At 33.3% G+C, this 27,034-nt stretch overlaps 1 pseudogene; it reads right to left on the bottom strand.

Annotated features, from left to right (window-relative positions):
* On the bottom strand, positions 1 to 26,660 carry LOC149572185 (serine/threonine-protein kinase Aurora-2-like; annotated as a pseudogene).
* Positions 26,661 to 27,034: the final 374 nt, after the last annotated feature.

The raw sequence follows: 27,034 nt of genomic DNA, 5'->3' as shown, positions 1-27,034 counted from the left end.
TCAATTGAATGGTCTATAGATACCATCAGGATCAAGATTTTGAACAATCCATGGATGTTGTAAAAGCTTGTGTAAAGGCAGTCTCTTTGAGGAATCTTTTTGTAGTAGCTATGTAACCATGATAACTAAAAATTTATATAAGTAGTGAGATAGAAATATCTAAAAAAATTCTCTTCAAAATATCAAGGCAACATATACTAACTTGAGATATTAGATCTTTAGCTGCAACAGAAACAAGTGGCTTTAAAGGAAATTTCAAATCCACTTTCACAATCTTGCATAAAAAAGCTAGCCATGGTCAAATCCATGCTTGAAATAAGAAATTATAAGAACCCTTCAAGTATAAGGCCTGAAACAAAAAAATGTATATACTAAGAATTGAAACATAGTATGGCTTCTCAGAACTTTTGTAAGTGTTTGAATGCTCCTTTTCTTCAAAAGGAGGAACCCCATAAAGAAACTCATAACACAAGATCCCCATACTCCATATGTCTACCCCAAAATAATGCTCCCTATTTTCCACTGGAATAGAAATTTGCAAATATGTAAATAATCTGGAAGGTGACAATCAAGAGAAAAGTAAATATCACACACTAACATACCCATTTCAGGAGGTAAGTAATCCAAGGTTCCACACATTGTTCGCCTTCTATCAAAAGTGTGCATAGACCAATGAAAATCAGCAATTTTCAGCTCACCTTGACAAGTGAATTTGTTAATAATGTAATGATAAGAAACACATCCTTGCAAGTTTAAATTGAGTGTTATTAGAAATATATTCATCCTTGGCACTTACTTGTATGACAATTAACAAGTTCTCTAGCTTGATATCTCGGTGTATGACATGCTTTTCATGGCAATATATCAAAGCTTTTGCAAGAGATGCAATGTACTGTACAAAAAAACAGTCATTAGTTTCCAGACTAAAAAAAGAAAAGTAGATTATAAGCCATTTCCAATTGTATTTACAGTAGCTGACTGCCTTTCACTGAAGCATTTACAATGTTGGAGCTCTTTGTAGAGCTCACCTTTTGCAGCACATTCAAGAATAAGATAGACCCTACTTTGAATAAATTGATGAATCAAAGAATCAATTAAAGAAATACCAGGGAAGGCTTTGATGAAAAGTAAATGTCACCCAAAAGATTAGAACATTGCAGGATATGCACCTAATCATAAAAGTATCCAAACAATCAAAGTATATTTGGATGGCGGAGATGACTCTAAATTTCAATCTCCCTATGCAATTGGTGCTCTACCTGTGACTACTGGAGCTGGTTCTTGAATACAACTTTTAAAGCCAAAATAAATTTTCTCTGTTCACACAAGTGAAAATAGTTGGTGAATCATTAAGTAATAGTCCTTCGCTAAAAAAATTATGCCATTCTGGAAACAAAATTCTAGAAACATAGGTATGGAATTCCAGACCCATGTTGAAATTATGTTGAAAGTCAAAATTCTGGAAACATAGGCACAATTTTGAACTTTAAAATAGTTGTTTAAGATGCTATCTAGACCATGCTATTAAAGTTCTGATGAATTCTCATAAGGAATTAATTCTATATTGAGTACAAAATATAGCAAACCTTGTAGCTGGTCGAGTATGTCTATAGACTATCATTCACTGCAAAGTGACATAAGTGAATTGTTAAATAAGATTTGCAATCTCCTTAAGGACTTAGGAGGAAATGTATAGTAAATTTTCTCATGATTTAATTATGTAGGCATAAGAACCACCTCATTCAACATTAAAAGACCAAGTGGATAGTTTTGCTATTATAGACAGGGTTTTAGCTCTACCTTGAGATAAAGATACAGGAGATATCCACCCAATATCTGTTGTCAATATTAGAATAGTTTAAATAAGATACTTACTTTAAGTCATTTCAATTTTAGAAACTATTACAATGGCTAAACTTACTAATTTGAGAACTACTCTATGAGCACATTAGAATGGATAGAGCACAACTTGAGCAAGAGTTGAAGTGCATGTACTCTTTGGAATCAAGGATCATGATTGAGTACATGGGCTTGAGAGAGTACATTGTACAGATCCATGCTAAGTGGGTCACATATCTATAATTGGTTTAGTTTAAACAATAACAAATCAAATAAAGAACCCAGATAGAATGGTCAAACATTTGTATGCAAGACAAGTGTGTTAGATTGTATAGAGGACAGAAGAAATAAAACTTTTCTTCCCCTTTGAGCTTTTTATTAGCCTATTGTGTGCTTAAGTGTGCAAGTTGGATAGGGTGAGAACTTGATGGTATGATAACATATAGAGTGAATCCTTGGCCAAGGTGCACTAACCACATGCTAGTACTTGTCAGTTCTTAAGATTCTAGATACAATCCTAGTCAAGAGTCATACTAAGATAGCATTAGCTATAGGGTGACCAACTATAGTTGTAGGGTCTTACAATAGTTCCCACATAACTTGACATAACCAATTTCATCCCTTGTGAAGGGGTGGGCCACTTCGAGTAGGAAGTGAGCAATGGGGATCGGTAATTGATTCTAGTTTGGGTGGATAAACACATAGGTATGGAATTCTATAATTTTTAAATGTTTCCAGAATTTCAACATGGGTATGGAATTGAGTTTCAATTATGTGATAGCCTATATCGATTAAGATGGCCATGATCAACTTGTTAGGTAGAATCTTAAACCAATGAGCCTACTCAATTTCAAAGCAGCATTCCCCACAAAATTACAAAAACACTAAAAGACACTGGCCAATTTTACCATTAGATTTGGGATTTGCATAATGTAGTCCAATTGATCGGATGTCAAGATTAGAATGCATTGATAATAACTAAAAACTAAAAGTGAGTTAAAATTTTTACTATGGTTGAATCGATGAATTCTACAAAGAGATTTAGACTTTCACTGAAACTGTAATTTCACCCACAAAAATAACTTGTTAGATAAAATCTAAAACCAATGATGCCATGTTTAAAACTCCATGCGATTTGCCTTTTCTTCTGTCAATGTCTACCTAGGCAGGGATTGAGTTATGTGTTAGCCCAGGCCCCTCATACTGATAAGATGGCCATGATCAATAGATTCCAGATGAAACAACATGCTTTACCTTATAGACCTAAGGAGTGCACATCTAAGTATTGTAGAAAAGCCTGCATATCAGCAATGAGCATAAGTACCAGTACCACACATAGATGTGGACACTTGAAAAAACTTGATTTTGTAAAATACACCAACAATCCAGAACTAGTCTATAGGTCAAAAATAAAATCGGTTTCAACCCACATAAGGAATAAACTAAGCACTATTTCACTAATCAACCACCTGACTAAAAAATCATGAGAGATCACAACACTGCCAGTTAAGGCATACCATTTCCAACATAAAATTATAGTGTCGAGGCATGTTTAAATTGTAAACTCTCCTAAACCATAAAGAAACAGAAACAAGAAAAAAAAACACCCAAACGTTAAAATTCCTTCATATCTTAGTTGCCACAAGCTCTTTGTAGATATAATTTTAACTTTTTTCTTCGGCTGGGCAAGATAATATTGGCATAAACAATAGATAGATGTGAATACCAATACATGGATCTATTTGCACCGTGTACTTGTTACAACAGAGATCATAAATAGATGTGAGAAATTATATTTACATAATATAATTGTTAACATTAGTGGATCGCTACACAACCCTATTTGCATTGTGATACTTGCTACAACATAGATCATTTGTGAAGTATCTGACATCACAGATAGTTGAAAGCATTGTTACATGAATAGCTTATGTTTCAGTTAACATTTTATTTGTAGGCTAAGTGCACAAGCATATTCTTTACAATGCATGGCGGTCTTCAACTATTATATTTTGAAATGAATGTGCCAAAATTTGGTATTAAATACATTTTTATATTCATATAATCTTTTGTAATGTGCTCTTTAAGTTCCTGTCATAGAACTATATGCAAGAGACTATTAGTATTTAACTTGTTATTAAAAATTACTTTTTGAACAAATCATATATAAGATATTTGTCCCATTTCAAAGTTTTTTGACTTAATTTATACTATAGATGCTAAGTTTTTTATGATATACATTGAAAAATCAATTTCCTCAACTTTTATTGGCTAAAAATCAATAGCAACAATTATCACATTAAGTAGCTAACTAGGGTATCCTTCCTCTCAATTGTTCATGAGAAGAAGTTGCTAATCAATAGAGTAATAAAAAATCAACCATTGTAATTGCTCAAGTTTAAGCTAAAATAAAGATCAAATACGTATTGAATAAACAAATGATATTTGCCCATAATGCCAACAGTTGTCAAAAAAATGCAAAATACCATTGTTCCAAAAAAAATCATGTTGTTACAAAAAAAGTAGACATACCATTTGATCATTACTTGCAATGGCAATCCATAGAATAACAACAATCATCCTAAGAATTATTGAATATTATATTAATTTGTTAAATATGTTATGTGTTCTCTGAATTATATTAACCAAAGTAGAGAGAATATTCTATGACATACTGGGGAAAATTCGAGTCCAGGCAATTGAAACTCTATATGAATCAACTTGCAAAGACCAACCAAAATTTTCATGAACTCCAAGTGTAATTCAGTTACATAGAGTCCTCCTTCTGCAAGTCCCTTAGTTGCTCGCCATTAAATATGTTGTTAAATTCTTTTGAGAAAAAAATGATTTTTTGATTTTCTATTTTCTTCATTTTGTCTGATGTACAGTTCAATAGGGTGTAAGATGCTACCCCAAACCACTAATAAATTTGTGACATTGAGTTTTTCAACTGTTGATGATATAACAATATTCAAGAACTGTGTAATTAGAACTCCCAGCTACAGATATCCTTCATTCAAGCAACAAGAGGAAAGTATTGATTCAATTGAGAGCTCAAACCAAGTCCTTAAATCTTTCCACATTCATCATAGATTGACCTCGAACAAACTATTGTTCATTCTAGTAAATTAATCATTTAATGGTTGAAAATTTCATTCTAGAGATGAGTTTCTAAAGGAGACATTACTGAAGGATGAGTGTTAATATTTCTTGCCAAAATTCAGCTATTGCGTTGTTTGAACTTAAACCAACTATTTCACAACATTTAAACCTTTAGCTCAAGAAAACAAGTTTTCACAAGATTGTATACACAGCAGTACCTCAACTTTCTATGAATCCAAGAAGATGAGTTTGACCGTTCTTTTGTTTTTTAAATCCCAACTAACTCAGAAATCACCTGGGCTACCTGATAAGATTCATAACAACACTTTAATAAGCCTAGGTCAATCATCACATGCATTCAATCATTAATCTATAGCATCCACTCTGTGAATGCTGCAATAGAAAGTTTCTAGCACAAGACAGTTATTTGAACTTGAAAATAGTCCAAGCCTTCAGTTGTCTGGGAATTAAACAAATAACTCTTATAGGGGAATTCCTATAGCTACAATGTTAGCATCATAAAAAGAAATAACTTTTCCAAGGAGAAGGTTTATGTTGGGGCAATCAAGGACTTTTAAATTAGCATTCAGTGAGATACAACAAAGTGTAGAAAAATAAAACTTAGTGTGTAGTGGACATGATGGTAGTTTTTTTAATAAGAAATAGTAGTGGGCTGCAATAGTTTGGAGCTGAGAAATGATCTAAGTAGGGTGCTAGACCACTTGCAATGAAAAGGAGAACTTGACTTGGAGTCCCAAAGAGGGGCTTGGATAGTATGATAGACCAAAATTGTGCATGTGCCAAACCTAGTAAGGGATGACTTAGTTTCCTATACAACAAAAATCATGTTCGAGAGGTATGCGAATTGGGCACAAGATCCAACTTCATTCAGGATGGTTGGTTGCCATGTATGAGCTTTTTTTCCATCTCATAATTGTTCTTGTGTTAAAAGCATTTCAGAACAAGAGGTTTAGCATTGATAGTAAATTCTAGTATCATCCAAAATCATCCAAGCTGAGCCAATCTAAGGGATTCCGCAAGATGTACATAGTTATATGTGTATGTATATAATTATGCATGTACTAGTCCTCCCAAGTGATCATTCAAAATTCTTTGTGAGGACACACATTTCATTTTAGGGCCATTCAAATCAAACGAGGGATCCAAATTGGCCAAGTACACTTGATTATTATGCATGAGCTTTGTTGCCATCTCAGAAAGCCTTAGTATTTGACACAATATAGGAGAGGGGTAGATCGACAAGTCTAGCATTAGGAGCTAATTCATCCAAGCCATATACACAAGTAAGGAATATTGTGGAAGCCTCCATCTAGCTCTTGTGTTGTGTTGCTGGAGAATCTCTCTCTCATTCAAAAGACCCTAGAAATTGCTACTCCATCAAATTTTAAAAGTACCTTATAGTCAGCTAAATTAGATTTCAAGCCCTGTAAACTGCAACTCACTAGTCAATTAGTCACCTATTATCCTAGACTTCTAACTAGTAATTGGGGATTTTAAGCTTATTAATACCACAACAAGTCAATTAGACTTGTGTTCTCAAAAAAAGAAAACCTTTAGAAACAAAGAAAAATGGAATATAACTAAAAATAGCTCTGAAGGGAGAGAAGGAATATCAAGACAGAGAGAATCCAAATGACTGAGGTCAAAAGAGTAGACACAAATGAATAGACACATAAAATAGAAGAAAGAAGGATATTGTGTACAAGGGAAAGAGGGGGGCACTAGATTAGATAGTTTTTAAATATTGCCCATTGTAGGAAAAAGGAAGATTGGTACAATATGGGTATTCCAAAAGGAATTTTTACCTAGCACCTTTTTTAATTTTGAAAGGACTCCTCCACAAAGACTCAAACTTTTTATGCAATCCTTTAGATTTCTTTAACTATCCCAAAAAAATCCATAGCTCCAATTTAAAAGTATCTTTGTCAAGATATCTTATTGAATATCTTCTTTACATTTTTATGATTCTTTTCAATGATATCCAACACTGTTTCTCTTTTCTATTCTAGATTATTCAAGTACATGATTATCTTCTCAATACCAAACTGGAATTTTTCATCTTTTATTGCCTTTTACAGATTCAAGGAATGAGTTCTAAAGGAAATGAATGGTTGCATCTACATCATATACCAATTGGAAGGGAGACATACCGATAGTACTTTTTAAAGTGATCCTATCTGTAGACACCTAAATTTGATTATACCACTTTGGTAATCTAATTTAGCCATCCCTAAAGGCATCATTAATTAAATTCCTATTTAATTAATCCTTTGGCATCCCCTAGCTGATTAATTTAATTAATCATCTATAGTCCTAATTGATAAATTAAATAAACCTATTATTTATCAATTAAATCCTATTCTTCTATCTAATTCCAAAAATCCCCATTTATTAAATAAATCTATTTGATAAATAAAATCCTCAAATTCAAAAACCCCTAACTTATCCCTAATCCTTCATTTAGCCTAATCCAACCCATCCACCCATGCTAAACTAGCTTAGCCACTAACTCACCCAACCTCATTAATGCCATCCACTTGCACATCTCTAACATTCCTAATCTAATCCTAAACCCAAGCCTAATCCACTCCCTAATGTTGTCACATTCCCTAAACAAGTTTAAGACTTTCCTAAACCAAATCAAAGTCTCCCCTCAAAAATCTCAACCACCAAGTCATGAGTGCTCTTACAAAACATAAAAGACTCTTACAAGCCCACTCATGACTCTTACATCCATCTTCCACACTCTTCCCTCTTCCACACTCATTCCTCTTACACCTCTCTTACATACTCAACCCCACTCATCATGCCTTTAACCAACCCTTTACCCTACCCTCTCACACTCATCCTCCTTGTGACAAGTGTCACCTTCCCATTGGTGCTAAACAAGCACAATCCATGTGCTCCCCTTTGAGTGCGTCTTAGCCCTCCTTAAACGTCTCCCCATCCTTGCATCTAAGCCCTCCATCCCTCTACCCCTTGGCCTATAAATTGAATCCCATCCCAAGCCATTTCATAAAACAATCTTTGAGCTAAAGTTACCATGCTAGTTTGAGAAGCCAAGCCATCAATCTTAACCTTATAATGCCAAATTGAGAGCTCACAAGGCTACCAATTTGCCATTACCCACTCCCATCCATCGAAGCATTTGAGCAAGCAAATTGAGCACACATCCACATCAAAGGACACATCTACAAAATCAAGAAAGCAATGAATTGCTTCATCCTTTGAGGTTTGCATCTCTTGTTTATTTTCTTTGTCTAAGCATATATGTGAATTAAGTTTTAGTTTGTGAATGTTTTCTTTAATTTTAATGTTCCTTGCACACTAAAATCTTGTTCTACACTATCAACCCAAAGTGCATCATGAATTTTCTTAATAAACAATTTGTCAAAAAAGAAAATCAAAATTGACCCATAACACAATGCATGTGAAACAAATAGAAGAACATGTGCATTACACCATGACCATGGTAGTAAGAAACTCCCTTCAACAACTAGTACATGAAGCTCTGCAACATAATAACTTCTTAATAAGAAGGGGTTTGGGGACTAAAGCAAGATAGAATTAAATACCAGCGACAAGACCAAAGAGCCAGTGATTCATATAGATAATCTGAATAAAACTACCATAATTCACCTCAAGAGTTTCCTTAGTTCTTAAGGCACCTTAGAACATAAGATTATACACCAACATTGATTTATTACAAAAGGAAGTATAAAGAATTTGAATCAAATGCAACACTTGGTATCTACCTTAACTCATGAGAAACTTTAATTTATAATATGTAAAAGTTGAAACATTATTTCTTAGCATAGAAAAATACCTTAATAAAAAATTATGAGGTATTTTTTCCTTGGATAGTTTGTCAATGTAATTCCTGAGATCACAATCCATGTATTCAAATGCCAAACAGACAAAGAGTCTATCATCATTGAATTTCATGTGATTGACATCAAGCAACTTGCATAATTGCTTTAATTAGCCCCAATGAGAAGACTGATAAATGCAATGTAAACAAATACATAGGAATTATTGTCATTGAGAAACAATGCACACAATGTAAATAAACATAGAGGAATTATTGGCATTGAGAAACAATGCATTCAATCTAAATAAATGCAAATGAATTGTTGGCTTTGAGATACAATGTGTTCCTTACCTTACAATGTTAAGATTTTGAGATAACATCCTTAGAATGGATATCTCACGAAGGGTATGTTAGTTTGAGCTTCACTTGGTTTCAAGAATACTATAATATTCTCTACTTAACAAGGCCAACTACGTGAAGGTGGAAGCTCATCTGGCCTCACCCCCCTCCCCCTAACATCAATCTAAATTACCCATTATCATCTAACTACATACTTCATTCATTCATTCATCCATTTATGAACTATAACATTCAATCAATACAATCACATAACATTCATTAATATGATATAAAATTCATTAATACACAATATTAATCAAGACTTCATTAACACATAACAATATTGATTAACATAAAATAAAAATTAGTATTAATATGGATCATTCATAGATAATTACTTAAAACAAAGTTCTTTCATTATCCAACAAGGTTTATCAAAGAGCATTTTTAAAACATCATTTCTTCTTTTTGTTTTTCTTAGCTCTCTTAAGAAAAGCGCTCATAGGAGCATCCATATATGCATCATTATCCTCCTCTTCTGGCATGTGTAATGTCAAATTACAATAGCTCCTTCTCTTTAGAGGAGCAGGAGGATGTTGCACTAAAGGGGGCTCTATTGCAAGAACAAGTAAACGGGATAAATTGACATACTCTTTTTTCTTTTTTTAACTATTACAAGTCTGTAATCAAGTACTAGTACAACATAACATGCATTTTTCTTACCTAACAATGCCACATCATGTACATTAACATTTTGATCCGTTGCCACGTCAACATGTTGACCACTTGGAACATGCTCCACTCCTTCACCATGATGTTCAACATGCTCTAAAATATTCAAAAAAAGGATACACGTCAAATTGCAATTGAAGATGTTAAATTGTATTCATAATTGCATAATTAATTTCCAATAGCAAATTAATACCTCCACAACTATAATGCACATCATGGCCTTCGTCACGAGCAGGTTCTACAATAGGACATGAAGGTTGTAGTAAAATGTTATGCACATTGTTATGCAGTCAATTTATGTTCAAATCTAATACCAAAAAAGAATCTTCTCAACTATTCAATTTCATTTACTTTTCATTTGACCAATTTACCTGTGAGATATCATTTGGTGCATTGGATTCTTGGGCAAGGCTTTTAGATTCTTTGCGTAGGCATGCAACCATGATTTTATAGCCTTCCTTCAAGGCAATTTTTCTATCTTCATCCGTGAGCTCCACATTGAATTATGTGCCCTTTATTTTTTGCTTAATATCATTAGTTTTCCATGTATGGTTTCATTAAACAATTTTTTTTGCAAAATTCTATTTAAAAAAAATATGAAATTTCATTGCTCCTACTTACAAGTCGAGACTAGAGATTCATATAGCCATCAGAGCCAAGTTCATGTTGGCCAAACTTTTCTAGTCTCGCTTTTGTAGCCATGGATGTATCCTGCAATCTATGAACAATTTCAAACATCTTAGATTATATATTTACAAATATCAATAATTAGTGCATGATTACAATGTACTTAATACTATCATGACATACCTTTTTTTGCCTTGTGTTGCTTCATTTACTCTATTTTCACATGGCCTTTTCTCCTTTGCATCTTCTATTATTTCATTCCACTCCATCGGTGGAATCACAGGAGGACTATTGTACTTTGGGTTATCCTTAAGAGTCCTTCTATATTGATCCCTCATAGTCTTTATATGCTTTGATGCTCTCTTGAGAAGTAGGCTAGTGTCAAAAATATGTTTTTCCAAATTTCTCCTCAAAAGATGTAATCAGCTGATTTTTTAATTCCACAACTTGTAAATTCCACCTTTTAAAAAAAAATTTAAATTGTTAGATTAATAACTTTAATATAGTACAATAAATGGAAGAAAAGAAAAATTATGTAGCAATGATATGAAACTACATACCTTTACGTATGGTGGGTCCAAATAGTCTCAATGTCATATGAAAAAGATGATCAAAGAAATCATTATTACCTAAAAAAAAATAAAGGGATTATCAATCCAAAATGAGTACTGTAAAAGTAAATTAAATTTACACTTTAAATAATAAAATTTTTAAAGCGATCTAAATGGATATTTGTTGCAAACTTTGGAAGATATTCACTAATGTACACCATGGTCTAGTATACCATATTTTTCTCTACCATAGAACCCTCAGGATGTGCTCTTTGTTGAACCAAGCCCTTCATAAATTTCAAGTGCCTCTCAACCATCCACATTGACCTAGTTTGTATAGGTCCACACAATTCAATCTCCTCGACTTGATGTATGAGGTAGTGTTCTTGATCATTGAAAAAGGCAGGAGGTAAACACTTTTAAATTTCACACATAAGTAGTGGAATTTTTCTCTTCCAATGTTTTATATCTTTTTTATCAATTTCTTTAGATGATAACCACCTAAAAGAGATTCAACACGCAAAAACACATAGACGAGATTTCAAATAAAATTATACAATAGATTTTAGATAAAAAGCTACAAATCTAAGAAAAAACACTTCTAACCTCATGTATTTTCCAAGATCATATATAACTTGTTTAATACTATTGTCAAACTGGTGTGGAAGGGATAAAGGTAGGATGTACTGCAATCATTACAAAATGATCATTTCAAAATATTATTAAATAATGCAATAGGTAGTACATTAAATTTTACAAATATATTGTAAATAGAGAACATGACTTACCTTGACGAAGGTATGCCAATCATGTGTTTTCAACCCTTGCCCAAAATCACCTTTCTTTGATAGAAGAGTGCTTATATTTGTAGCAAATTCTGTTGGAATTTTTTTTTTTATGACTTCTTTTAATGCATCACTTTGTTGCTCTGTTAATAACCAAGGAAGGGCACTTGTATTTATACGGTCTCCATTACTATTTGATTCAATGAAATCTTTTAGTGCATGATTGGATTCATGAATGTCAGTACAAATTTTGGCAATTTGTTCTCTATCATGCCTTCCATCCAACATTTTTCATAGTGTCTCTGTTACATTCTTTCCAATATGCATAGCATCAAACAAATGCACGATTGGGAGATCCTTGTAGTACGGTAACCTACTAAATTGAGTAGGATAACTTTTCATTCCTCTAGGAAGTTGGTCATTGATGCCTTGATGACCTTCACAAGAATCAATTATAGTATTAGTAAATATAAGACAATATCAAAATACAAATTTTAAACTTTGGATGACAAATTGGAAATTACCTCGACGGTTTAGTTGATCGTATTCCAACTTCCATAGATGAGGTGTCATTCTTCGTGGCCTTGATGATGTCTCTTCTTTCCCACTGAAAAGATGTTTTTCAATAATTCAATACCTATGATTATTGTCGAGAAAGTACCTAAACTCATCCAATACCTTCTTTCCTAAACTTCTCGAATGATGAGATTTCATCTTCGAACCACAAACTAGACATGCAAATTTTCCCTTTGTTTGAAGACCTAAAAGATCATGTACAATTATCATGCGCAACTTAAGCATACAATAGTAATGTGTAAGCACTATAATAACCCAAAATATGTGATCTTAACAATATAACATACCGCAAAAATGAGTTAGCCTAGGGGCATCATGTATTGTCCATACAAGCATTGCATGAAATTGAAATTATCGATGTTCTATTGGTCTAGAGATGTCATACATAGTGACGCCATTCCATAACTTCAACAACTTGTCAATTAGGGGCTCAATATACACGTTCATATCTTTAACTTGGTACTTACCTAGTAATTGAATGAACATAAACATTACATAATTATTATGACCATTTTCATACATTGTTTATAAATTAATTTTGATAACTATAAAATGAAAAAATACCTAGCACAATCATTGACAACATTATGTGCTCCCTCTTTATGGACATCCAAGGAGGAATGTTATTGTTAATAACAAAAATAGGCCACACTGAGTAAAAAAATCTCATATCTCCATATAGATTGACACCGTCTACTGCCAATGAAAGCTTCAGATTACGAGGCTCTTCTTTAAAGTGTGACCATGTTTCATCTATATCTTTAAATGCAGAACCATCGGCAGACATTCACATAATGTCATCTTGACTTCTATTGCATGCATGGTAATCCATAAATTGTGCCAAGCTAGCACACCTGAATAATCATTGAAGATGTGAAATAATGGGAATGTACTGAAGAATCTTGTGAGGCACCTTTTTTTTTATTTGATCTGACCAATATCTACTAATATGACAATCAGGGCATTCTGTTGCAAATTCATTTTGTTTATGATATAGAATGTGATCATTGGGACATGCATGTATTGTTTGATACTTCATTCCAATCCGATTCATAATGTTATATAATTCTCGGTAGGAACAAGGCAAAATGTTTGATGGTGGTAACAAAAACTCACTAATCAACCTACAACAACAAATATGCATTGTTAATATAATGAATAGTAATTGTATGCTAACATTGAAGATGAGAAAAATGGCATACCTTAGTATACGTGACACTGCTACATTAGATATACCATTCATAACCTTTAAGTTCACCAACAACACTATAGCCAAGAGTAGAGTTGTTCGGGAGCCTTTGTATAAGGGCTCTTGTGTCTTCTCAAGTAAAGGTATATCAAGACAATCTTCATTATCATTATCAAATTTTCTAGTACCATCATTGTGAGCCTCTTCATCACCTACTCCAATACCATCTTCTTCAATCATGTCCTCTGGCATATTATCATCTTCTTCCATGGAAGTGTTATCCTCAGTTTGGATATTCACACCTCCATGTTCCTTCAGTAGGAAATCCACATTCAGCAATGGACAAAAATTGTGGCCCCCTTCAACGTGACCATGTTGCCTACAATGACTTTGGGGCTATTGCGATTAGAATTATTTGATTCTTTAATCCCTCACACTTTTTGCAAGGACAATAGCATTTATCAAGTTTTCTTCAGAACTAAGCCCACAATGCAGCCATTGTCTCATTATTTTGTTCTGGGTTCATATTGTTAGGCGTGGTCTATCTTCATAGGAAAATATATCTACAAATAAATTGGACATGTTGTAGTTAATGTTTATATCTGCACATATGGAAATTGTTGATTAATGTTTTCAAATTTAACTTTAATGATCCTATAATTTCTAGAAGGCCTAGATGTTTGCAAAATGCCTAAAAGAGATGTCACAAGGTGAAAGTTACTTAGGTCCTATCAGCAGCATGCCTTGACTAATCCTAATTTCAAAAAGTAATAATTATCTTTGAACTTAAGATTCTATTTTATGCCAGTACTTTTAGACTAGAAAAGAAATATTGTGCTCAGTATCTTCTGACTATGTACATGCAATATCTTCTGATTATGCAAATACAGTATCTACTTGTTGTAGAGTTTCCAAACACCAAATGTTGTGACAAATCTTCGCTTAGAAATATTAATAGAAAATAATGTTTCTAACCAGACTAGAAAGTTCAATTGAATTACAAGAACAGGTGAAATAAAGTAAAATTCAATAATCTATGATATCCAGCTAGTACACAGTCTACAGAGTTTGATTCGCTATCTCTAACTAGCTCTTTATGCATTTTTTTCAACTATGAATTGTGCTAGCAGCATATAACAAAAAAATACAAATTAATTTCTGATCAATGATTTTGTGTGAGTTTTATATAAAAAGATGATAGTAAATTGTATACAATGAATTGCAAAAAAAAAGTTCAGGAGAAACCTAGAGTGAAGTCTAGAATACTGAATTTCCAATAGGAAGGAATTGGAAATCAAATAGCACACACCATTTAAACATAAGTATATTTTATTAGATAGGGAGATATACCTTGCCTATACATGGCCTCTCTTTAACCTTTGCAAGGTTATTTCGAATATGTGCTACTGCATGGACCAATACAAATGAGTCTTAAGGTAGTCACACTACTGAGTTACAATAAATGAAATACAAAACTTGTAGATTTTAGGACACACGACAATCTGAATAAAAGAATAGAAATTACAATAGAACAAAGGTTTACTTTTATTTCAGTTGACAAGATTTATTATACGTGCAATTGTATAATGTTTATATTAGATAAATTGTAAAATTCAATTTAAAACTTTTATTTTCATCATTCTCACTAGATTACAGATTAACAACAAGGATAATTTTGTATATAGTATAAAGGATAGGTCAAAGCATTTGGAAAAATTTTGTGCATATATCATATTTTATTTGAGAATGAGGAGAATATATTTTTTATTCATATTGTATATAAGATTAATTAGTATTTAATTATATTTCTTTCTTGCTTACACTCTCAATTTAAAGAACTATTGTTATAAAATTGTTGACAAGTTGGAGGAAAAAGATTTAAAATGTGGTACTATTGCCAAGTTTACTTTTTAAATAGTGGCTTAAGTCAAATGAAATACTTGACTACTGATTGGTGAAAATAAATCTCTCAAGATGATATGAAACTTTTGGTGTATCAAATAGTAGATACCTATTGATAAATACAAGCATAATATATTTTATTAAAATAAATTATTTGACACCTATTTCTTTCAAATAGACTCTTATCCTTTATATCCTCAATGCTAGAAACTCAAGTAAGGTGTTGATTGCATTCATTGACTTCACTGGTTGCAATCAATGGGGGCTTGTTTCCTAAAGTCCTAGGACATGTCTAATGCTGTGAAATGTTTCCAGAAGCCATGGAAGTAGGCATGAGACAATTGATGTCAGGCTTACTACTTATGTATATAAGATAGATTGCAGAGGAAAGCCTATTAGCTAATCATGTTTACAAATTTGTGACTATATGATAACAAAGAATGCAAATGGTTTTCAATGTAAGATGAATATAACCCTGCACTACATACTTGTGTAAAACCAGGAAAGAGTTGGTAGAATCCCGCCATAGGATATTACAAAGAGGCAGTACATTGGGTGATAAGTATTGTCATAGATGCATTAGCTATGAAAATTATAGCATACTTAAACATATGTACAATAAGCACACATCCCTAGGGTTTTTCGGTCATTCATTAGAATTTGACTTTCGGGGTGTGACAACATAGAACAAATTGGCTTAATGGTAAAATTCCATATTAAGATTGTGTCTACAATCCAAAATGCTATACACCAGTACAACATATAAATTTAATCTTATTTTATTCAAAGTGTGGACACAAATAAATGATAGATTGTGGCTCTTTCACAAGTTTTTATAATGATTTTTTTTTTTAAATCAATGATTAATCTTCATATTTTATTCTTACATCCATCTACAAATCTAGAAAATATTCTAATGTCTGAAACCAATCTGCCTATCTCCAAAACTTAGAGAAACACTGTTAAAATCTGTGGTAGACTTGAAAAGACCTGAATTGATCCAATAGCCAAAGTTTTTCTATCTTAATTCAGAAACTTGCAAAGGCTTCTAAATGTTTGTCTCTTCTAGTCGAACTTGTCTAAGACTATTAATTTTGGACTCACCTTGCTTCAGTAGCTCAAAAAATTATTAAAAATAAAAGGCCCAAACATAAAAAACTTACAACACCGATCTTCATCATCAGTGGTTATTTATTCAGTAGCAGCTTCTTTAAATTATCTGCAGATTGTTTGAACTATGAATGATATCAAATATATTATATCACAAGAAGTTCTCCAATTGAGTATCTCCTAGGTGCAACACAACAATTGGTCCATTGAAATTTAAAAATTTGCAACTTGCTACATATTTTTGAGAAGACTTGCATTCTTTATTCATATTACTGATATTATTTTGAATTGAAAAACTATAAAAATCCAACTTATCTTGAAATATAGTTTTTAACTTGTCATGTCGAAGCCTAAAGTGACCAAGTCAGTGTCAATCCTTGATCTATGAATGATGTCAAATTCATTGTATCACAAGCAGTTCTTGAATTATCTCCTAAGTGCAACACAATGACTAGTCCATTGAAAAATAAAAATTTGCAACTTGCTCTAGATTGTTGAGAAGAATTGCATTTTTTATTCATATTACTAATATAATTTTGAACTAAAAATTATGAAAAAATAATTTATCTTTAAATATAGTTTTTAACTCAAGTCATGCCAAAGCCTAAAGTGACCAAGTCAGTGTCAATCCCAAAACTAGGCTCCTAATCATTTATTAACTGACTTCAAACTAATCATGTTTTCTGATGCTATCCCATTGCTGATGAACTTCCTCTTAAATTGGAAAAAGCCTCCTACTCTCTGTTTTATTGATTTTGTGTATCACTTATAGAACTCATATGACACCCCAAACTCGAACCAATGGCAGAAAAATGTGATAAGTACAAAAGAAGCCATAAGTCGGGGAAACCATAAACCCTAGAGACAGAGAGAGGTAGTCAAATTGCAAACCATAATATTAAAATACCTAGAGAATGCATACAGGATGCTAAGGATGCCCTTAATCTTCTGTGTTCCTCACTCTATAGCCTCCTTAGCCAACTGTTAATGCCATTTGTGTTGACAAGAACCTAGACGCCCTCTGTAAAATAGCTAGTGGTTTTGATCATCCCATAGGAATAGAAGGCCCAACATGTCAGTATGCAGAAAAAGTCTGAAATAATCCCAATTGCATTTCTTTAGTTTGAAGAAAATTAAATTTGGGTTGAGAAATCTACCAAGCCCTTGTGTCAATATGACAGAACCTTGAGAACTTTTGTGTAGCTATCCTTTGAGAGGCCTTGTGAGGACAAATTATTTTAACTATTATGCATATGTAAGTGGTAACATATGTGCTCCTCGTAGCTGCAAGATCAAAGCCTCTTTGAAACACAATATCTGTAGCCCTCCTAAAAAAAGATGCTTCAAAAGAGGAGTGGACAATAGCAAAGTCATTAAAAGAATCTAACTGCATACCACTAATCAGACTCAAGTTAAACACTCATGTTGTAGCCAGTGAAATATAAATAGAAACCATGAACATGACATGAGGATGAAGGTGAAAAACTTGACCTAGTCACATATGCAAGACTACTACAATGTTTGTGTGAGATAAACCATGTATGCCTATCCAAAAGATGTCCACAAATTTGATACAGATGGAGAAAATAATATTACCCATTGATCTCAATTACCAAATCTAGTAGAATACTTGGTTTGTTTGCTTCGAATAAAATGCAAGGCAAAGTCAAATGTGTTCTCTTGAAATTTTAACCATGTTATTTTTAAATGTGTCCATCGAGTTGAAATACAAGTCCAAAGGACATTTGCAATGCCAAGCATCAACAAAAAGATTCAGATGCAGCCAACTAGAGCATGGTTTTGAGGAAGAACAATAGGCCCTTACAACTAACTTCTTCCAAAATCAAGTCCTTGATGGTATAGGGCCCCATATAAATGCAACCAAGGTCACGATTGACAAATGTTCCATGCAAATATGGAACTCCTAAAAGATTTGCAGTAGTACATAAGGTTAATTACCAAAAATGATAAGACAAGAATCACTGACACCAATTTAACAAGGATCATTGGACAAGGTGAAATAACCCCAACAAACAGATAGGTGGTTGAACAATAATGCACAACATCTAAATAGCCTAGAGAAAAAATATACAAGTTAATGCAGAATTAATGGATATTTTCCTAACAGCTGGTTCATAAATCATCCAATGCAATCCCTCATCTACCCATTTCAACCTGAGAATTACAAAATAAATTATTGGAGTGTATTTTTTAATTAGTGAGGTGGTTTAGCTTTGGTAGAATGTGAGGTTGATGGTTGTCATTGATGTCAGCATCATTATCTCAACCTTTTGTGTGTCAGTAGTTGTAAAAGATTATGATTGTAGATTTTTTTTTATAGTATTGTTGTGTAGAGGCAAGGCTGATGAAAAGGACCAAATTGTCTAGCATATTTTAATAGATTTTAGATGTGTAATTACGTCTTTTGAGTATTGGGTGGAAGCTGAGAAGTTTTTGCAGTTTTTTTTGTTTGTGTTTGAGATTGAAGCTCCAAATTGGAAGAGGTATTTATTCTAGCATCATTTAACTTCCAAAAGGTCATATAATATTGAATATTAAGTTGTGACACTAGGTTCTACATAGTTGACTTCTAGTGAGGAGGTGGCTTCTAAATAAGCGGATGTTGAAGTTGACTCTTGATTTGTATAGGTGGTCTTTAGCATAGATACTTGAAAGGAACTGATATTTCAACTTTGCGTCTCATTATCAATTTGAAAACTTTTGTACACAATTTTCCCAAAATGTCATCAGGACAATGCTTAAGTTATAAGTTATTATAAATAATACATTAACATAAAATTTTGGTAGTGTTAGTGTTCTTAAGATAGTTTTAAGTCTTAGCCTCTCAATGAAAAAATCAAGAAAAAAGTAAACCTAGTGCTAAACAGGTTCAGCAGTTAAACAAACAAGATTTTAATATAATTGTGTATCCATTGTAATGATGTTCATAAGTCTAACTAGAGGTAGTTTTGCGATGGTTATTCTCCTCAGTTTTGTAGGCTAAACTATTTATAAAGTACAATCTATGAGCTCTCTATAAAGAACCAAATGTAGAGAATATGAGAATAACTATTCAAAAATCTAATGTTTTGGTTTAGCCTCCTATGTCTTTCTGCTTAGTCATATGCAGTTACATTTATTCCCAATTTCCATATTTACCACAATTAGTTTAATTAATACTTAAAATTTGGGTTTTTTTTACTCATGTTTTTATTGGCCGTCTTAAGTACAACTTTTTATATTTAGTGTAGTCTGATACTCAAGTTTGTCATCTTTATTTTATCTTTTATCAGATACTGGGTTGCCTAATGCCTTTGAAAGGCCAAAGTGCCTCCTAGCATGTAATGATCAATTAACCTTGCATGGATCAATATTTGGGTTTATCTTAAGAAAGTAAAAGAGAAATCATTGAGCCACTCTCACTATTTTATAAATTTATACCAATGAGAAGGGTTAAGTTTTAAATATACGTAGAAAAATTCAAATGCATAAAGAACAACAACCATATGTTCTGACATATATTCTTTCCACCAACTGCTATAATAATTTTATCACATCTAGAAGTAAAGGATTAAAACATCAAATGCAACAGTTGGATATCTTCATCTTAATGTATTAACTTTCCTATTTAGTTTTCAATGTTAAAAAGTGAGGTTGCAAAATTTTAGCTCCAATTAATCATTTTTTCTATTATGGAATTTCTATTGATTCCTTGCACTCTCGAAACAAGTTGTGCATGTTCAATGGTCTTTAAAGTGTCATTTAGCCACTGCACATCATCTCACCTTTATTTCTTCCTCCTATAGCATCTTTTCTCTCTACATTAAGGCATAGACTTAAGTATATTTTGACTCTTATATGGTATCAAAACTTCATATCTACACGAGCCTTCTCAATTTGGAAACATTTTTGCAAGAGTTTTTGTTGGGTGCATTTTGATGCAAAATGGACCTCACAATTGAGTCTAGAACACCCAAAACAAATAAATCAATATAAAACTCAAGAAAAATAGCCTCTCAATGAATAAATCATTACAATGGATACACGATTATATTAAAATCTTGTTTTTTTAACTGTTGAGCCTTTTTAGCACTAGGTTTATTTTTTTCTTGATTTGTTCATTGAGAGGCTAAAACTTAAAACTATCTTAAGAACACTAACACATTATTATAATATATCAGAACACTAACACTACCAAATTTTTATGCTAATGTATTATTTATAATAACTTATAACTTAAGCATTGTCCTGATAACATTATGGGAAAATTATGTACAAAAGTTTTGAAATTGATAATGAGATGCAAAGTTGAAATAGAGAGTTTAATCACCAAGAAAGCCCTAATGATGACAATGCTTAGAAAAGGCTTAAAGCTCAAAAATTGGCCTTGGCCACTATTACTAAATCAACAAAAGTACATAAGAAACTTAACCTAAACTTTGTAAAATGTGTTTTAAGTAAAAAACAATGAGGATATTGTAAGACGATAGTCACAGTTAACAATGAACTAAGTATGGAAGAGACCAAATTAAAAAAGGATTCTTTTCCAGCTGGAAGTGTTAAGGAAAAAATAAAAATTGATGATAGGTAACCTCTCTCACAATCGAATGGAGACTAAAACCATTCATAGAAAAGGAGGGGGAATTCCATAATGCTTTAACAAAACTTTATGAAAACTAGAAAAAAAAACACCCATTGATAAATGAGTGCTAATTTTTCCATATTGCAAGTTGAAAGGAAAAAACACCCAGTGATAAATGAGTGCTAATATTGCCATATCCAAACACTCCTATTATGCTCATATCAGTTTAAATTGTGTCTCTGTTTGCTCCAAAGGCTGGGGGAAGAAATTAATTGAATTCTTCCTTGCTTAAAGATGAGGATGATGTAGATATTATCAAGATGGCCACTTTCATGACTAATGTCTGCAATAAAATGTCTTCTCAATTTGTGGTGTGAAAGAAGATGTTTTAATTTGTGGGTGATAGGAACAAAGTAGAGGAGGCATTTCAAGGGAAGTTATACAAATTAGAGGGCTTTTTGTAAGATGATAGACATGATACTATGATAAAAATATTAGCTTTGAAAGACTAGAGGGGAGCTCAGAAAGGTTCCAAACTTCAAACGTAAAGTGCAAAGAATGAGGGTTGGGATGAATCGGTTAAAAGAGAGAGATAGAGGAACCAACTATTTTTTCAATCTAATTAGGCATAAGTAGAAATTGGAGAAGACTGAGGAAATTAAGATTAGTGGTGGAGTGTCTAATGATCCTAATGAGATTTGTAACGCTTTCCTTGATTTCTATAGTCATTTTTTTGACTTTTCAACATGACAAAGACAATTATGATGCTTGGCTTTGTGTCTAAATATGATTCCATAGAAGATTTAAAAATGGATGCAAAAATTTTGTCTAGAGATTTTATTGTTGAAATTTAGGAGACTATATTAATTGTAAAAATATTACCTGTTCATCTCTTCCCCTACTGTAAGTGAAAGAGATCAAAGGGCTTCCTTCCACTAGTTAAGCTTCTCCAAGTATCTGCCCTTTTGTTTATATTTAATGAAAGCTTTAGCATATATTCCTATTTCTATGTAGCGGAGATCAGAACGTTTGACTTGGTAGAACACGGGGATAATTTTGGCCTCACTTTCTTGCATGAGAAGCAACTCATCCAAAAACCAAGGTGAGTCTGCATATCCCTTGGAAACGATGGCTACATGGACTGAAGTAGAGCAGATGGCTGTCTAAATAGTGGAAGGAAATGAATCTCCAAGTTGCTTCTCTTTGGAATCAAGAAATGTCTGAATTCTGAGCTGCTCAACAGAATTTAAATGGGAAATAAATTTAATTTATAAAAACCCCCACCACCAATCAAAAAATGACAATAAAAGGAGAGTGTGGACCAAAAAAAAGTGTTCCCGCATGGCCTTCCCAAGGCCATGAGTGGTGTCTCCCCACAAAATATGTGGATATCAATCCCAAAAATGGGGATGGCATGATGCAACAAGTCCATAAAATTTGTGCACTGACAAAGAACATAGTTAGCCCCAAAATAATGCCTTTGTTAATGAGCATGGCATAGTCATCACTATAAACAAGGAAATCATCACCAACCTCCAATAAGAACATATTATTACTAATATGGCTCTCCAATCCAAAGGCTTTGCCCAAATCTCAGTGGAATAAAGGAATGAAGATGATGGTCTCTAAGGACATGTGCACATGGGGGTGCAAAAGAAAACACTCTAGATCATAAGGAATACTAACCTCCAAACAATCGGTAACCTCCAATAATCATTAAGAGAGCATAAACAAGCTTGCATGTATGAGAGATAACACAAGGCATAGAGTCCAAAGTATAAAATTCGTGTGGATAGGACTTAGATGGCTCCAAATCACTCCACCAAATCAGGGCATATGAGTGGGCCTTGAACAACGTAGTAGGAGAACCAAGGCCTATGTGTGAGTTTAAAGAAAATTGGAATGGAGCTTGCGGGTCTAAAAATTGTGCAAAATGCACATGGGGAGTCCATATGGGACTTGGAGTGGGTGCCTGCAATAGATTCAAGGTCACCTCATCAAAGGAAAAAACTAAAACTACCAAAAATACCTCTCCCAACTTGAGAATACAACTAAACCATTGATGTAAAAGCTAGGAGAAAGTTATATTTTAGCACATTAAAAAGAATAGACTGTCAAACATGTTTTTTAAGATGGAGTTTTTTGTGTTAAGCAATCTCGACGAATGTGAATCTACAGTTGATGTCATTATTTCATAAAGAACAAGGACTTAAGAAAGGCATCATTGTACGTGTCAAATTAAAAAGATTAATAGTGGAACACAAATGGGAAGAAAGTGATAAATCATTTTAGGGTTTTTTTTATCATACTAGCTAATGTTGCTTGCTCAATCTATTGGTGCACCCATTCATCTGCAAATTGGAGAAGTCAGAGATTTTCCTATTGTCCTAATAAGCATTAAAAAAAGAGTTTTTGCCATCTCCAAATGGGATATCAATGGCAATGAAAGGAGCTTGACCTTCTTAGCCTCGATGATGGAAGATTGAAAGCACGTTGAGGCATGGATCAGAAATGTTGCATTGAAGAATGAAGAGCACAATTCAGAGTTGAATGCAATCGACTCATTTTTCCATCTTCAAATATTTTCCCCTTTCAAGCAGCCCATTGAATCTGCTAGTTTCTCCTTCAAATGTAGGGGTGATTCAAACATATTTTAATTGAAGCTTAAACCCCAAAGGCATCTGCACACACAGGACCATCAATCAAATTCATAGATGAAACATCGACCCACAAATCTGAACTTAAAGCCAGATCTACAAACCCTTGAGTTCAATACACATTAAATTATATAGGGTATTGCTATTAAATCCATAAAATTCAATGAATTACCTCATAAATTATACACGAACCCCTTAATCTTTTTCCTAAATGTTGAATGTTGAATATACAACAGCGTTGCTTCTTATGCTTAAATCATATAACATGGAAGAAAGCTAAATCATGTTGACTGATAGGGTTATACAAGTGGCCAAGGTTATCTATTCATCATAAAATAATAGGCCATAAATAAGCAAAATTCATCAAAATCATGCGCACAGAGAAGATAAAGAAAATAGTAAGAAAATTCACGTGCCAAACACTGCTTACAATGGCCAAATAACAATGAATTAGGGTAAATTGACCTTTTACATTTTAACATGATGAAGCCCATGTTCGTCAAAATTTTGACCAACATAGGCATGGTTTTAAAATAATAACAAAATTTCTTGCAAAATTTGACCAATCTAAAACATTTTAATAGATGGTCAAAAATTTTGGTCTAAAAATGGGGTCGAATGTACTAGTGGAAATTGGAGGCAATTACAATAACCAAGTCATCCAAATGCAAGGCGAATACAAAAAGCAATGATGTGAAAGGAAACAAAATGATTGGTGATGTATTTCCCATAATACCCGGTAATCATCATAATTATGGGTGATTTGGCTACTACGGAATGGATTCATATTTACTAATTTCAACTCTAAAAAATTGTAGAATTCACCAAAAGGTGAATATTTGCCACTAAAATACACCTTGAATAAGAGGTAACTTGTTCTATCTAGACCTATCTGATGATACATGTCTATTTGCATAATTTGAAGATGTTTGGTTATGGCATAAGAGGTTATCTCATGTGAACTTTGATAATTTGGTAAGCATTAGTAAGATGGAAAGAGTTAGAGGATTACCAAGATTGACAAAACTTGATAAGGTGATGTGTAAACAATGTCAAATTGGAAAAATGACAAACTCTAGTTTCAAGAGCAAGACCTATTCTTCTGGTGATATTTTTGTTGGTTCATAGTGATTTATGTGGTCCTATTGGAGTGGAAAGCTATTATGGTGACAAGTAATTTATTTTTGTTGTTGATGATTTCTCTAGAATAATTATTGTGATGTTTTGATTAAGTAAAAGTAGGTTTTAAAGGACCCGAAACCTTTTTACAAAAAGTCTAGAAAGAAACAGAGAATAAAGCAACATAGAGAGCAACATAGAGCATACATAAAATAGACCTCCAAAAAGAGCACTAAAGAGGTCATTGAGAGAACTATTGAAAAAAATAGAAAAAAGACAACAAAAAAGACAGCAAAAAGCTAGCTAAGGAGACTTAATCAGGTCTAGCGCCTGGTCCGCAAGGATGTGCATATTTTCAGCCATTGCCTTCACCTCATCCTTTTTGCCCATGTCCTTGATCTTCTTTGAGTGAGCCTAAGTACACTTGTTAGGACCTTGACTCTCCACAACCTGAGGGGAGTCCTAACCTTTCTCAATTTCCACTTTTTCAGCAGAGTGCTCACATTCTCAACAATTTGTTTAACCAACTTTTCCAGATTGCTCATTTTGGTTTCCAGTTTTATTATCTTCGCCTGGTTGGCATTTAGCTCTTTGTCCATTGCCCTATTTTTTGCCTCCAACTATGAAATCTTTTGAATTAGGTTTTTAACATCTTTTGCACTCCTAACCACATCCATTAATTTATCAATGTGTTGTCCAAGTGTGCGTTCACCATGAGCAATTTTGCTGGCATGCCCAACTTCTTTCATCACTGCTTGCATATCCCTTCCTAGCATCTGTATTTGATTTTTCATAACCCCAATTTCTTTAAGAATTTTTCTTGGGTTACCATGCATCCCTTTAGTAGACCTTGGCAAACCTTTAGACTTTTCACCAAAATCAGGGTGTATCCCTTGTTCCTCAGATTCCTCATAATCCAACTCCCCTTTATACCTTAAATGCTTCTCCTAATGTCTTGAGGGATATCTTTTCCTTTCCAACCTACGGGCTAGGGTCTCATCATCTGACGGGGAAGAAACCCTCACAATAGGGATGCTCTTGTTCCTCTTTCCCTTACCCTCACTATTCTTTTTGTAATCCCTCACCAAATCCTCCATAAAATCACTACTTTTTTCTGAATCAGATTGAACCAACACTTTTTTCTTCTTCTTTGAACTACCCCCAATGCCCTTGTTCAAATTCTCATCACCCCCCTCTACTTCATCCTGGGTTTTTGAATCGTAACCCTTCTCTGGAATTCTCCCTTTTGTATCATTATCAACATCCTTCAGACGACCTTTAGTCCTCACAATCTTCTTAGATTTTAATACATTCATGATGAAAACCATGAGACCCTTGTGGCAAACATGTTTTCCATTCGGGTCTTTCTATATATCTTGAACAGAAATGCTAAGAGACTGCTTCAAATAGTAAGGAAAATTGATCTTGACATTGTGCCTAAAATGGTTGGCCAATATGAAATGATACCCATAACATTTCGTGAATCTCCCATCAAGAGTTAAGTACTCTATTATTACAAACAAAACAATATTCCATGGGTGAGAAATAGAGGCCAGATTGATATAGGAATTACCTACTTTGATCAGACAGCTCTTCTTATGCTTGGACTCCACAAATTCCTCAACAAATTTGTTTGAGAGTATATGCTCCTTATAGAAGTTAATGCCATCAAACTCCAAGCCTGTGGCCTCAGAAATCACATCCTCTAAAATCTCCATTCGCTAATTACCCACCATAACTAAGCCCTCCTTCCAGGTTTTGATAAACTATTGTATAATGGTTAGGTTATTACCATTGAGCCTCTCCATATAGTCAGTGAAATTCCCCTACCTCAAAATATCCAACACCTCCTCCTTCTTCATCCACTCTAAACAGTTTACTGGCTCCACCCTTTTCCTCTTACCTCCCATTTTCTTGTCTCCAAAAACCCAGTTCTTCTTCACTTGAAACCTCCAAATGAAAGGGACAAAAAGAGTCTCATAGAAAACCAAGAGGAGAATGAAAAAAATGACCCAGAATTTGTGCAAAAAAAAGCTAAAAGCATTGATAATAAAAGCCCAACACTCGCAGCCACTTATCTCCACCTAATAAC

The sequence above is a fragment of the Cupressus sempervirens genome, chromosome 2, assembly GCF_028749045.1.
Source record: "Cupressus sempervirens isolate cs-2001-9-10 chromosome 2, ASM2874904v1, whole genome shotgun sequence".
Classification (NCBI taxonomy): domain Eukaryota; kingdom Viridiplantae; phylum Streptophyta; class Pinopsida; order Cupressales; family Cupressaceae; genus Cupressus; species Cupressus sempervirens.
Note: the sequence above shows the minus strand (reverse complement) of the source record. Positions and strands in the feature narration are given on the sequence as shown.